This window comes from Orcinus orca, chromosome 9, assembly GCF_937001465.1.
Source record: "Orcinus orca chromosome 9, mOrcOrc1.1, whole genome shotgun sequence".
Taxonomy (NCBI): Eukaryota; Metazoa; Chordata; class Mammalia; order Artiodactyla; family Delphinidae; genus Orcinus; species Orcinus orca.
In genome coordinates this window covers 95809283-95823052 of record NC_064567.1, presented here as the reverse complement: position 1 = coordinate 95823052, position 13770 = coordinate 95809283, and the positions used below count along the sequence as shown (strand labels likewise).

General features: G+C 41.5%; 1 protein-coding gene across 2 annotated transcripts in view; it reads right to left on the bottom strand.

The window, feature by feature from the left end:
* The window catches only part of BLVRA (biliverdin reductase A), a 54906-nt gene extending 49476 nt beyond the window's left edge, over nucleotides 1–5430 (bottom strand). The window contains exon 1 of one of the 2 annotated variants that reach the window (XM_004282961.4): nucleotides 5286–5430. The gene's annotated coding sequence lies outside the window, so the exon portion shown is untranslated. Of the gene's footprint in view, nucleotides 1–1961; nucleotides 1983–5285 lie in introns of those variants that run through there. The other variant, XM_033411337.2, reaches the window with a different exon arrangement.
* Between the last annotated feature and the right edge of the window lie 8340 nt (nucleotides 5431–13770).

Below are 13770 nucleotides of genomic sequence, written 5' to 3'. Positions count from 1 at the left end.
GCCACCTAAGATCTGAGACTGTAAATCTACAAGAATACGTAAAGGGTGAGCTCCTTCACATTGGTCTTGGCAATGATTTTTTTGGACTTGACACCAAAAGCAAAGACAACAAAAATAAAAATAAACAAGTCGGATTACATGAAAGTAAAAAGCTTCTGCACAGCAAAGGAAGCCACGGAATGGGAGAAAGTATTTGCAAACCACATATCCGATAAGGGGTTAATATCCAAAATATACAAGGTACTCATACAACTCAATGGCAAAAACCACAAACGCAATTTTAAAATGCACAGAGGGACTTCCCTGGCGGCCCAGTGCTTAAGACTCTGCACTTCCACTGCAGGGGGCATGGGTTCGATCCCTGGTCGGGGAACTAGATCCCACATGCCACGCACTGCGGCCAAAAAAATTTTTTTTTAAATGGGCAGAGAAACTTAATAAGCATTCTTCCAAAGACATACAAAGGGTCAACAGGTACACGAAAAGGTTTTCAGCATTCAACATCATTAATCATGAGGGAAACTGAAATCAGAACCATAAAGGGAAATCACCTCACATGTTAGGATGGCCATTATCAAAAAGAAAAGAGATAACAAATGCTGGCGAGGATGTAGAAAAAGGGGAACCTCTGTGCACTGTGGATGGGAATGGAAACTGGTATAGCCACTATGGAAAACAGCATGGAGATTCCTCAAAAAATTAAAAATGGAACTACTGTATGATCCAGCAATCCCACCTCTGGGTATATATCCAAAGGGAAGAAAATAATTATCTTGAAGAGATATATATGTACTCCCACGTTCACTGCAGCATTATGACAACAGCCAAGACCTGGAAACAAGCTAAGTGTTGACGGATGAAAGGAAAAAGAAAATGTGACCCATATACAGTCAGCCGTCCATATCTGAGGATGTGAAATCCACAGATAGGGAGAACCAACTATATTCACGGTACTATACCATTTTATATAAGGGACTTAAGCATCCAAGGATTTTGGTATCCACGGGGGCTCCTGGAACCAATCCCCTGCAGATACCAAGGGATGACAACATATGGAATATTATTCAGCCTTAAAGAAGAAGGAAATCTTGTCATTTTTGACAACATAGGTGAACCCGGATGGCATTATGCTAAGTGAAATACGCCAGGCAGAGAAAGACAAATACTGCATGGTGTCACTTATATGTGGAATCTAAAAGAAAAAAAAAACCCCACCAAACTCACAGAAACAGAGATTAGAAAAGTGGTTCCCAGGGGCTGGGGTATTGGGGAAATAGGAAGAGGCTGATAAAAGGGCACAAATTTTTAGTTACAAAATGAATAAGGTCTGAGGACCTAATGGTAACTATAGTTGATAACACTGTCTTGAATAACTGGAATCTGCTGAGAGTAGAACCTAAATGTTCTCACCAAAACCAAAACCAGTAAACATGTGTGTTAATTTACTCGGAGAGAATACTTTCGTAATGTATCCGTATATCAAATCATCACACTGTATAGTTTATCTCAGAATTTTTTGGTCAATTAGACCTCAGTAAAGCTGGAAAAAAAAAATCCTGCAGTAGCTAAAAACAGCATGACTTGACCTTAGTGCTTGAAACAGAGTCAGAGGTCAGAAGCAGCAGTGCCCTGCGTGTGTTATATGTTTTAATTTTAAAAAACATTTTTTGCCTATCTCCTTTTCCTCCCCCTTAAGAGTTAGAGCCCTCAAACTTTCATTCTACAGAGGCAGAAGACTTTAGATCACACGCTACTGGTGGTTCTGGTGGCTCTCCATCGGCCCTGCTCCCACCCCCTCGGGAGCTGGCTGACCTCCCCAGGCTGCATCACCTGGGTTGCTTCACCCACCAGCTTCCACTAGGGACTGGCCAGAGGAGGAGCTCCGTGGGTACAGGAGGGGAAAGGTGTAACAGAGAAGAACAAACCTGACTCCATACTGGATCTATTCCTTTAGCTCTCACCTTGGCACTCTGCTGCCTGTGCTTCCTTATGCTGGCTCTACTTCTTTGTAAAAGAATGTTGCCTACAGCCTGAAATATACATGAGAACACATTCTCAAGGCTCTGCCTCCCAGGCTTGACCTTTAAAGGTATAACAATTTTCATTCATACAGAGATAAAAAGTTGCACAACAGAGAATCACATTCCTCTTGCTGGAGGTTTACAGCAGACCTACCTGGACCGCTGCAAGAACATCCCCTTCCCGGTCTGGCCCACCAAGAAGTTCGCAACAATCTGCTACACCCCCTCCCCTCTGAAGCCTGAATTCTGACTTGGGGGTAAGATGGTTCTTTGGGACACAAGTCCACCATCTTCTCTGTCTGCTGGCTTTCCAAAAAAGCTGCTATTCCTTGCCCTAACACTTTCTCTCTCAATTTAGTGGCCTGTCATGCGGCTGAGCAGTACGAACTTGGACTCGTAACAAAGGGAGAGGCTGGTGAACTTATCCCCCATCTGCTGGGCTGCTGCTCTGACAGTGTCTGCATCTGCCAGGGCCACAGCAGCCCTGGAGGGCGGCTCCTCCTCCAGTTCTCCCACCCACCCACCCACCCGGCCCCCACTTCCAAGCTGTGGTATCCCAGTCCCTTCCCTGCCCCTTCCGGCCAGCGTGGGGATGGCATCCCGCCGGCCGTCCTCCCTGGGTGTCGCACTGTCATTTGCTGGTTTCCCAAATCCTACCCCCTCTTCTATGGAATCCCCTCAAAAGTGTCTTGCATTTTTGTGGTTTTTTCCTGTTTCCATCCTAACCGATATACCTGCCCACCAAAATCTCACCGTAAGTGAATCGTACAGCCAGGACTAAACAGCTTCCTTAGCTTAAGCTATGCCTCTCTTTCGATCTCAGTCCTTCTCCTACGTGCAAACTGGAATATGAACCTCTTTAGTGCACGTCATGAATAATTTAGCAATTTCCGTTAACCCAAGTGGTCTCAACCAACACTGTTGATTGTCATGATGAGAAGTGGGGGGGTGTGTGTGAGCCAGCATGCTGCTAAACATCTTCTAATACACGCGACGGCCCTCCCCCAACAAAGTTATCCAGCCCCAAATATCAACACTGCCAAGGATGAGAAACCCTGGATTACTCCTCATGCGGAATGAACCACAGCTGTGACTTTCCTCTTCTCCGAAATGCTCTCTCAGATGCCTATAACCACTGCCCCAAAGCCAGGCCACTGGCAGAAGTACGAGAGAAGGATTAGGGAGACGGTGACCTTGTTGGATGGGGCCGGGTGCTGGCCTGAGAGGTCCAAAGGTTAAGGTAAAAGTGACCCTTGCCCCCAGACTGGATTTTCCTTTCTTGGAGGGAGCTGATACTTTGGGGCCTACCAAGGAAACTAAAATGGCTACATGGGGCAAAGGTCTGGAAATATACACATCAAAATCTTAACTGCAGTTATGTCTCTGAGTGGTGAAATTTTTAGTGATTGTTTCTTTTTGCGTATCTATATATTTTAATTTTCCTATAAAGGTAAGTTAACATTTTTATTCAAAACTCTAAAAAAAAGTTATAAATTATGCCATATTCACTGACTCCATCCCTCCCAGCCCCAGTTCCTCAACTGAGTAAACTTTCACATGATAATATATCAGGGTGCTCTAATAATGAAGTACAGAAAACTGTCTTTCTAGCTAATTATAAGGAATGGCTCTACTTCCTCCAAGGCCATTCATATTTGAGGAATGAATGAAGGACGTATGTTTCAAATGACAGGAACAATGCAAATGACCAAGTTCACTTTCCTAGAGACAAACTTGAGACTCAAGTAGAAAAACAATATAGACCTGCAATGTCCTATAAGGCAGCCACTAGACACACACTTTTTTAAAACTGAAGTAGTACAGTGGATTTACAATGTTGTGCCAGTCTCTGGTATACAGCAAAGTGACTCAGTTATACACATAAATACATTCCTTTTCTAAATATTCTTTTCCATTATGGTTTATCCCAGGAGACTGGATATAGTTCCCTGTGCTGTACAGTAGGACCTTGTTGTTTATCCATTCTAAATGTAATAGTTTGCATCTACCAGCCCCAAAATCCCAGTCCATCCCTCTCCCTCCCCGTCCCCCTTGGCAACTATAAGTCTGATCTCTATGTCTGTGAATTTATTTCCGTTTTGTAGGTAGATTCATTCGTGTCATATTTTAGATTCCACATATAAGTGATATCATATGGTATCTTTCTCTTTCTGACTTAACTTCACTTTGTATAATAGTCTCTAGTTGCACCCATGTTGCTGCAAATGGCATTATCTCACTCTTTTTTAAGGCTGAGTAGTATTCCATTGTATATATGCACCGCATCTTTATCCATTCACCTGTCGATAGGCATTTAGGTTGTTCCCACATTTTGGCTATTGTAAATAATGCTGCTATGAACATGGGGTGCACGTATCTTTCTGAATTATAGTTTTGTCCCGGTATGTGCCCAGGAGTGGGACTGCTGGATCATATGATAATTCTATTTTTAGTTCTCTGAGGAACCTCCATATTGTTTTCCATATAGACACACTATTTAAGTGTAAATTAATTAAATACAGAACATTTCCATTTTCACAGCAAGTTCACACTTTATTTTTTTCCCCTGGACTTATTTTCTGTCTTACATTACCTCTGCTCCCAATATCTGGTTATATTTATTCTATGCTGACTTGTTACTATTCTACGTGATTTTGTTGCAAACTACCTTAGTTCCTTTGTGGAACAATTCAGGGTTATCAGTACTTTGAAATAGTTGTGTCTAGGTAACCCTGTTGTTGCTGCGAGCTCAGCCTTAGTTTTTTTTTTTAAGAGTGCACTTACTTCATGTAACCCTCAGAACAACATCTGAAATAATAAGATTTTCCAGTTTCCAAAGAGGAGAGCGCGGCCAGGAGAGCTTAAGGGACCTGCGCAGGGTTCCTACCAAGGAGCACAACCCCAGCGCGGCGGGTTCCCGGATTCCCTTCCGGCCGAGCCAGCAGCAGGAGCCGAATACCTTTGCATAAAAACCCAAGCCATCACCATTTTACAAATGAAACATAGATATAATGTTTTTAGTAGTTGGTCTTTGTTTACTTGAGACAGGCCCTCCCTGGGGAGCACGTCGGGACCCCGGGCCAGCGGAGCCTCCAGAACGCCAGCTCCGCGCCGGGCCCGGGCAGGGCGAGGTGGGCGGCGCCGAGGGGTCGTGGGCCCGGCAGCGGGGCGCGCGCCGCGTCTCGCACTAGCATCAGTTTTCAGGCTCCTGCTTGACGGTTTTAGAAAAGCCCGACTCGACCCAGATCCCGCCGCGCACCTTACCTGCCGCTGGGCACAAAGCTCGAGCTCTCCAAGCCGCCTGCGGGCTCCGTGCCACCACCCTGAGCAGCCGGGCAGGAGCGCGGCTGGGATTGGCTGCCCGGCTGCGGGACTCGGGGGCGCGGAGGGAGGGAGCCGGCGAAGGAGGAGGAGAAACGGGGCGGCGGAGTGGGGTGAGGGGAGGGGTCCCGCCTTCCGCCTGCTCCGGGGACTGCACGGCCCCAGCACTCCGCTGGCTTACGGAACCCGCAGGACTGGCTGTGAACTTGTCCGGGCAGTGTCTGCAACCCAGCTCCTGCCCTGTCCCTGCGCGAGTGGGCCGAGGGCGCGCGTCCACAGGGGAGGGGGAGCCCTAGGCGTGTGCTCCCGGACCTGTAGAGGCGTCTGGGGCTGTGCTCGGGTGTGCCCTGTCCACCAGTGGTGCGCATCGCAGCCCAGTCCTCCGGCCCCACTCACACCACGTGGAACCCGCCATATCCTTTTTGGGTTAGTAGCCCCGGCCGTGGTGGAACAGGCAGAGAAGCCTCTCTCTCTCTTTCTCTCTCTGTCGTAAAATACACATAACATAAAATTTCCATCTTAACCATTTTTTAAGTGTACAGTTCAGTGGTATGAAATATGTTAACATCCTCGTGCAAAACTCACCTCTGTCCATCCCCGTAACTGTTTTCATCTTGTGAAATTGAAGCTCTATCCCCATTAAACAATAACTCCCCGTATTCCTTGCCCCCAGCCCCTGGTAACCACCAGTCTACTTTCTGTCTTTATGATTTTGACTATTCTAAGTACCTCATATAAGTGGGATCATACAGTATGTATCTTTTTCTGACTGGGTAATTTCATTTAGCATAATGTCCCCAAGGTTCATCCATGTTGAAAACATACTGCAGAATCTCTTTCCTTTTTAAGACTGAACAATATTCCATTGTATGTATATCCACATTTTGCTTATCCGTTCATCCACTGATGGACACTTGAGTTGCTTCCATGGTTTAGTTATTATGAATAATACTGCTATGAACATGGGTGTATAAATATCTCTTTGAGACCCTACTTTCGGGGTATATGCACAGAAGTGGAATTGCTGGATCATATAGTAATTCTGTCTTTAATGACTTGAGGAAACACCATACTGTTTTCCATAGTGACTGTACCAATTTCCACCAGTAGTACACCAGGGTCCCAATTTCTCCATGTCCTTGCAAACACTCATATTCTATTTTTTTGATAGTAGCCATCCTAGTGGGTGTAAGGTGGTGTCTCATTGCAGTTTTGATTTGCATTTCCCTAATGATTGGTGATGTTGAGCATCTTTTCATGTGCTTATTAGCCATTTGTATCTTTTCTCTGGAGCGGTATCTATTCAAGTCTTTTGCTCATTTTGAATCAGGTTGTTAAGTTTTGTTGTTAAGTTTTAGGAGTTCTCTATATATTCTGGATATTAATCTTTTGTCAGATATATGATTTGCAAATATTTTCTCCCATTGTATGGGTTGCCTTTTTACTCTATTGATGCACAAAATTTTAAAATTTTCATGAAGTGCAGTTTGTCTATTTTTCCTTTTGTTACCTGTGCCTTTGGTGTCATGTCCAAGAAATCATTACTAAATCCAACATCATGAAATGTTTTCTTCTATTGTTTTAGGTCTTACATTTAGGTCCTTGATCCGTTTTGAGCTAATTTTTGTATATGATTCTTTTTTATTTTTGGCCGCACCACACAGCATGCAGGATTAGTTCCCCGACCAGGGATTGAACCTGTGCCCCTTGCAGTGGAAGCATGGAGTCCTAACCACTGGACCACCTGGGAGTTCCCTATGATTCTTTTTCATTGTGGATAACCAGTTTTTCCAGCAACAGTTGTTGAATAGACTGTCCTTTCCCCATTGAATGGCCTTGGCTCTGTTGCCGAAAATCATTTGACAACATTCAGGGGTTTATTTTTCGGTTCCCTATTCTATTCCATTGGTCAATATCTCTGTCTTTATGCCAGTACCACACCGTTTTGATTACTGTAGCTTTGTAATAAGTTTTGAAATCAGGAAATCAGGGGTAAAGTTCTCCGCTTTAGCTCCTTTTCAAGATTGTTTTGGCAATTTGGGGTCCCTTGAAATTCCACATTAATTTTAAGGTGGGTTTTTCTATTTCTGCAAAAAACGTTGGAATTTTCACATGGATTGCTTGGAATCTGTAGATTACTTTGGGTATTATTGACATTTTAACAATATTAAGTCTTTCACTCCATGAACATGGGATGCTTTTCCATTTATTTGTCTTCTTTAATTTCTTTCAGTCTATGGCCATACCACCCTGAATGCACCCGATCTCATCTAATTTCTTTCAGCCATGTTTTGTAGTTTTCATTGTACAAATCTTTCACCTCCTTGGTTAAGTTAATTCCTTAGTATTTTATTCAGTTTGATGGTGTTATATATATTGTTTTTGTAATTTCTTTTCAGATAGCTCATTGTCAGTGTATAAAAATGCAACTGATTTTTGTGTGTTGGCTTTATAACTTGCTACCTTGCTGAAAATTTATTAGTTCTAACAGTATTTTTTTGTGGATTTGGGTTTTCTATATATTAGGTCATATAATCCATGAACAGAAATAACTTTACTTCTTCCTTTCCAATTTGGATGACTTTTCTTTCTTTTTTTTTTTGCTTAATTGCACTGTCTAGAATTCCAGTGTTGTGTTGAATTGAAGTGGTGAAAGTGGGCACTCTTGCCTTTTTCCTGGTCTTAGAGGAAAAGCTTTCAGTCTTTCACCATTGAGTCTGATGTTCACTGTGAGTTCTTCATAAATGGCTTTTATTATGATGAGGTAGTTTTCTTTTATTCTAGTTTGTTGAGTATTTTTATCATGAAAGGATGTTGAATTTTTTCAAATGCTTTTCCTGCATCAATTGGAGTGATCATGTGGTTTTCCCCCTTCATTACATTGATTGATTTTCATATGTTGAACCATCCCACTTGGTTATGGTGTATAATCCTTTCAATATGCTGCTGAATTCTGTTTTCCTAGTATTTTGGTGAGCATTTCTGCAACAATGTTTATAAGGGATATTGATCTGTAGTTTTCTTTTTTTAGGGTGCCTTTGTCTATCTTTGTTATCAGGGTAATAGTTGACTCATAGTTAGGGAGTATTCCCTCCTTTTCTTTCTTTCTTTCATTCTTTCTTTTTGCAAATTTGAGAAGAATTAGTATTCTTCTTTAAACGTTGGTAGGATTCACCAGTGAAGCCATCAGGTCCAGGACATTTCTTTGTGGGGAGAGTTTTTATTACTGATTCAATCTCCTTACTAGTTATAGGTCTGTTTAGACTTTCTATTTCTTCATGATTTAGTCTTGGGAGGTTTTGTGTTTCTAGGAATTTGTCCATTTCATTTAGGTTCTCCAATTTGTTGTTGTACAAGTGTTCATAGTACTCTCTTACAATCCTTTTTATTTCTGTAGAATCAGTAGTAATGTCACTACTTTCATTTCTGATTTTAGTAGTTTGAGTCTTTTCTCTCTTTTTCTTAGTCCATGTAGCTAAAGGTTTGCCAATTTTGCTGATCTTTTCAAAGAACTAACTTTTGGTGTCATTGATTTTCTCTATTGTTTTTATATTCTCTATTTCATCTATCTCTGCTCTAATCCTTATTGTTTCCTCTCTCCTGCTAGCTTTGAGTTTGTTCTTCTTTTTCCAGTTCCTTCTGTTGTAAAGTTAGGTTGCTGATTGGAAATCTTTCTTGTTTTTAATGTAAGCATTTATAGCTATAATTTTCCCCCTTAGCACTGCTTTTGCTGAGTCCCATAAGTTATGGTATGTAATGTTTTCATTTTTATTCATCTCTAAGTATTTGCTAATTTCCCTTATATTTTCTTTTTTGTTCCATTGGGTGTTTAAATGTATATTGTTTACTTTCCACAGTTTTGTGAATTTTCCAGTTTTCTTTTTTTATTGATTTCTAACTACGTCCATTGTGGTCAGTGAAGATATTTTGTATATCTACCTTTTCAAACCTACTGAGACTTAATTTGCAGCCTAACATATGGTCTATCCTGAAAAATGTCCAATGTGCACTTGAGAAGGCGTAGTCTGTTGTTGAGTAGAGTGTTCTGTGTATAACTATTAGATCAGTTGGTTTATTGTGTTAAGTCCTCTATTTCCTTAGTTATATTCTGCCTTTTTTTTTTAGCCATTATTGTGAGCGGGGTATTGAAATCTTCAACTACTGATATTGTTGTAGAACTGTCTATTTCTCCCTTCAATTTTATCAGTTTTTGCTTCATATATTTTGATGTTCTGTAATGAGGTGTGTATATGTTTATAATTGTTAAATCTTCTTGCTTTACTGAATCTTGTATTAACATATAATGTCCTTTTTGTTACTTATAATCTTTTTTGATTTAAAGTCTATTTTGTCGATATTATTACAGCCATATCTGCTCTCTTTTGGTTACTATTTTCATGGACTATCTTTTCCCATTCTTTCACTTTCAATGTGTTTGTGTTTTTGGATCTCAAGTGCATCTCCTGTTAACAGCATATAGTTGCATCATTTTTTTTTTTATCCATTCTGCCAATCTGGGTCTTTTGATTGGAGAGTTTAACCTATTTACATTGAAATGTAACCTATTTACATTGATAATGAGGCTCTTTTGGGTTTGGGAGGGGTTGTTTGTTTTTTTAATATTGATTTTTATTTCTTTATTTGGCTGCATTGGGTCTTAGTTGTGGCACGTGGGATCTTCGTTGTGGCACGCGGGATCTTTCGTTGCGGCGTGAGGGCTTCTCTCTAGTTGTGGCACACGGGCTCCAGAGCACACGGGCCCAGTAGTTGCGGCATGCGGGCTCTCTAGTTGTGGTGCGCAGGCTCCAGAGCGTGTGGGCTCAGTAGTTGTGGCACATGGGCTTAGTTGCCCTGCGGCATGTGGGATATTAGTTCCCTGACCAGGGATTGACCGTGTTTCCCCTGCATTGGAAAGTGGATTCTTAACCACTGGACCACCAGGGAAGTCCCGAGGCTCTTTTCTTATTATGCTAGTTGTTTTCTATATGCCTTGTAGCTTTTCTGTCTCTCATTTCCTGCATTACTATCTGCTTTTGTGTTTAGTTGATAGTGAAATGTTTAAATTCCTTTATCATTTCCTTTTATGTATAGTCTATAGCTATTTTTTTTGTGGCTACCATGGGGATTACATTTAACATCCTAAAGTTATAACATTCTAATTTATACCAGCTTAACTTCAATAACATACAAAAACTCTGCTCCTTTACAGCTCTATCTCCACCTCTTTCAGTTGTTGATGTCGCAAAATTATATCTTTTTACGTTATGTGCCCCAAAACATAAACTAATAATTATTTTAAATCATGTAGAAAACAAAAAGTGCAGTTACAAACCACTGTTACAGTGATATAGCTTTTATGATTGCCTTTGTATTTATCTTTACTGAGATCTTTATTTCTCCATACAGCTTCAAGTTACTGCTGGTGTCCTCATTTCACCTTACAGGACTCCCTTGAGCATTTCTTGCAGGGCAGATCTAATGGTTACAGACTCCCTCAGTTTTTGTTTATCTGAGATTGTCTTGATTTCTTCCTCACTTTTGAAGATAGTGTTTGCCAGATTTAGGATTCTTATTGATATCTTGTTTTTCTTTTAGCACTTTGAATATATCAGCCCACTTCTGGCTTCCAAGTTTTCTGATGAGAAATTTGCTGATAATCTTTTTGACAATCCCTAGTATGTGATGATTTTCTTCTCTCTTGGCTGCTTTTAAGATTATCTCTTCGGCTTTTCTAAGTTTGATTATATGTATCTTGGTATGGATCTCTCTGAGTTCATTTTACTTGGAGTTTGTTGAATTTCTTGGATGTTTATATTCACGTCTTTCAACAAATTTGGGAAGTTTTCAACCATTATTTCTTCAGATATTCTCTCTACCCCTTTCCCTCTCTATTATTCTTCTTGGACTCCCACATACATATATTCTTCTGCTTGATATTATCCTGTATGTCCCTTAGGCTATGTTTGCGTTTCAATTTTTTCTTTCTGTTCCTCATACTTGATAATTTTAATTGTCCTGTCAAGTTCACTGTTTTTTTCTGCTTGTTAAAATCTGCCTTTGAATCCCTCTCATGAACTTTTTATTTCAGTCATTGTACTTTTCAGCTCGACAATTTCTATTTTATTGCATTTTAGGCTTTCTGTGAATTGGTATTTCCATTTTGCTCACACATTGTTTTCTTGACTTTTTCCACATCTTCCTTTAGTTCTTTGAGCATCATTAAGACAGTTGTTTTAAAGGTTTGTCTTTAGGTCTGTTGTTTTAAAGGTTTGTCTAAAGGTCTGTCTTTAGGTCTTTTTCAGGGACAATTTCTGTGGATTTCTTTCCTTTGAATGGGCTATACTTTTCTGTTTCTCTGTATGCCTTGTGATTTTTTTGTAGAACTTTGATTATTTGAATCTAATAATGTAGTAATGCTGGAAATCAGATCTTCCCCCTTCCCCAGGGTTTACTGATTTCTCTTATTGTTGTTGTTTTTGTTTATTTTTTAATTGTTGTAGGTTGTCTGTGTTGTGAGGATCAGCCTAAAGTGTGTAAATTTAAGGTCTTCCCAGATCTTTCATGAGCCTTTCCCTGGGCATGTGTGCTCACATTACAATTTTCCCCCTTATATGCAGTTGTTTTTTATGTCCTAGTCTTTAATGTCCGGCTCCCAAAGTGGGAAAAAGCAAAAACGGCAGGGGGCGGAAGGGCATTGGCCCTTTTCAACCCCTGGACATCGCTTCAGTTGGGGAGGAGGGGCTTGCCACGATGAAGGGCAGTGAAACGACAACGGCTGCCCACCTCTTTGACTACATCTCTGTGCTCATAAGCAGCCGTGATCAGAGCACAGATATTTGGAGGACAGGCTCCTGACTCCTGCAACCTGTGTGTGAGCTGCTCCAGCAACATGTACACAGCTGACTGCCGTGCAGCTGGGGATGGGGGATGGGTAGCTGCTACTGTGCTAAGAGCTGAAATGGACTGAAATTAACCGCTATTGACCATCCAAATCTTCCCCTGGAAGTTGAAAGCCTTCAGCAGACCTCAGAGTTCCTAAATAGTTACCTCAGACAGATTCTGACAATATAATTGCTTTCTAGGTGGGGAGACAGATTCTTGGTGCTTCCTACTCCACTATCTTCCCAGAATCAGGACTCTGACCTGTTAGGTTGACTGGTATTTCCCTCGACAAAGAGTTTTCATCCTTTATCCTATGACCTGGCAAGTCTGCTTAACTAAGTGAGAAGAGAGAAGGCAAGTCTTTTTATCTTGACTTTAATTTTTTATCCCCAGCCCATGCCTGTGTCCTGAACTCCATACTCCTCCATCAGTGGTCTACTTAATAGCTCCTCTTGGATATCTGAAATACATTTCAATATGTCAAAATCTGTGCCCCTGATCTTTTCCCTAATTACTCTTCCCATATTATTACCAACTCCATCCTTCCAGTTTGTCAGCTCCCAAACCTGGTGTTATCCTTGACTCATCTTTCTCTCACATCCCACATACCTGGGCCAAGAAATTCTGTTGGATAGAGTCTCTTAGCATATACAGTCTGACTACTTCTTACCATACATCTTTCATCTCCCACCTGAGTCATTGAAGTCTTCTCCTTCTTGGCCTTCCTGTAGTTTATCCCCACACACAGTAGCCAGGGCGACCTTGAAAAAATGAAAGTTCATGTCCCTCTTCTGCTCAAAGCTTCCAGTGGTTTCCCCTTTAATTCAGAGTAAAAGCCAGAACTCTCACGACGCCCCTCAAGGCCCTAGACGATGTGCTCCTCCATCACTCCTGCAACCTGAATACTACTGTCCTCTCCTTGGCTGACCCAGTTACTCTGGCCTTCTTGCTATTCCTTGAACAGGCAGGCAGGCTTCTGCTGTAGGGCCTTTGCACTAGCTGGGCCTTCTCTGGAATGCATGGCTAATTCCCATTTCCTGATCTTTGCTCAAATTCCATCTCAGAACTATCCTTGCCACCTTATTCAAAATTATCACCTGCCCTACTCCTGACTTCCTTAATTTGCTTAATTCTTCTCATAACGCTTGTCATCTCCTAATATACTCTTATTTATTTATTTACTATGATTATTGTTTATTATCTGTCTCTTCCATCCACCTACCCCTGCCTCTTGGGCCATGATATGCCCTTTCTTGTAAATAAATTTAAAAAAAGCTGCCACCAGAGATATGCTACATTTTCACTGGCAAGGCCTAGGTCATAAGCCAAACTCTGGGGTCCGAATGTGAGATCATTTTAAATAAACCACATGGAGAAGAGGTGGTTCCCCACAAGGAAATGCTGGGTTCTGTTTCTAGGAGAAGAGATGCTGGCTAGGCAAAACCCACAGGTGTTCACTTTCTGAGACTAGCACACCCAGAAGAACTTTGGGAGAGTCTGTGAGAGGGGCCCCATGTGTCCTTGAGTGTAGGGTGTAAGGACGAGA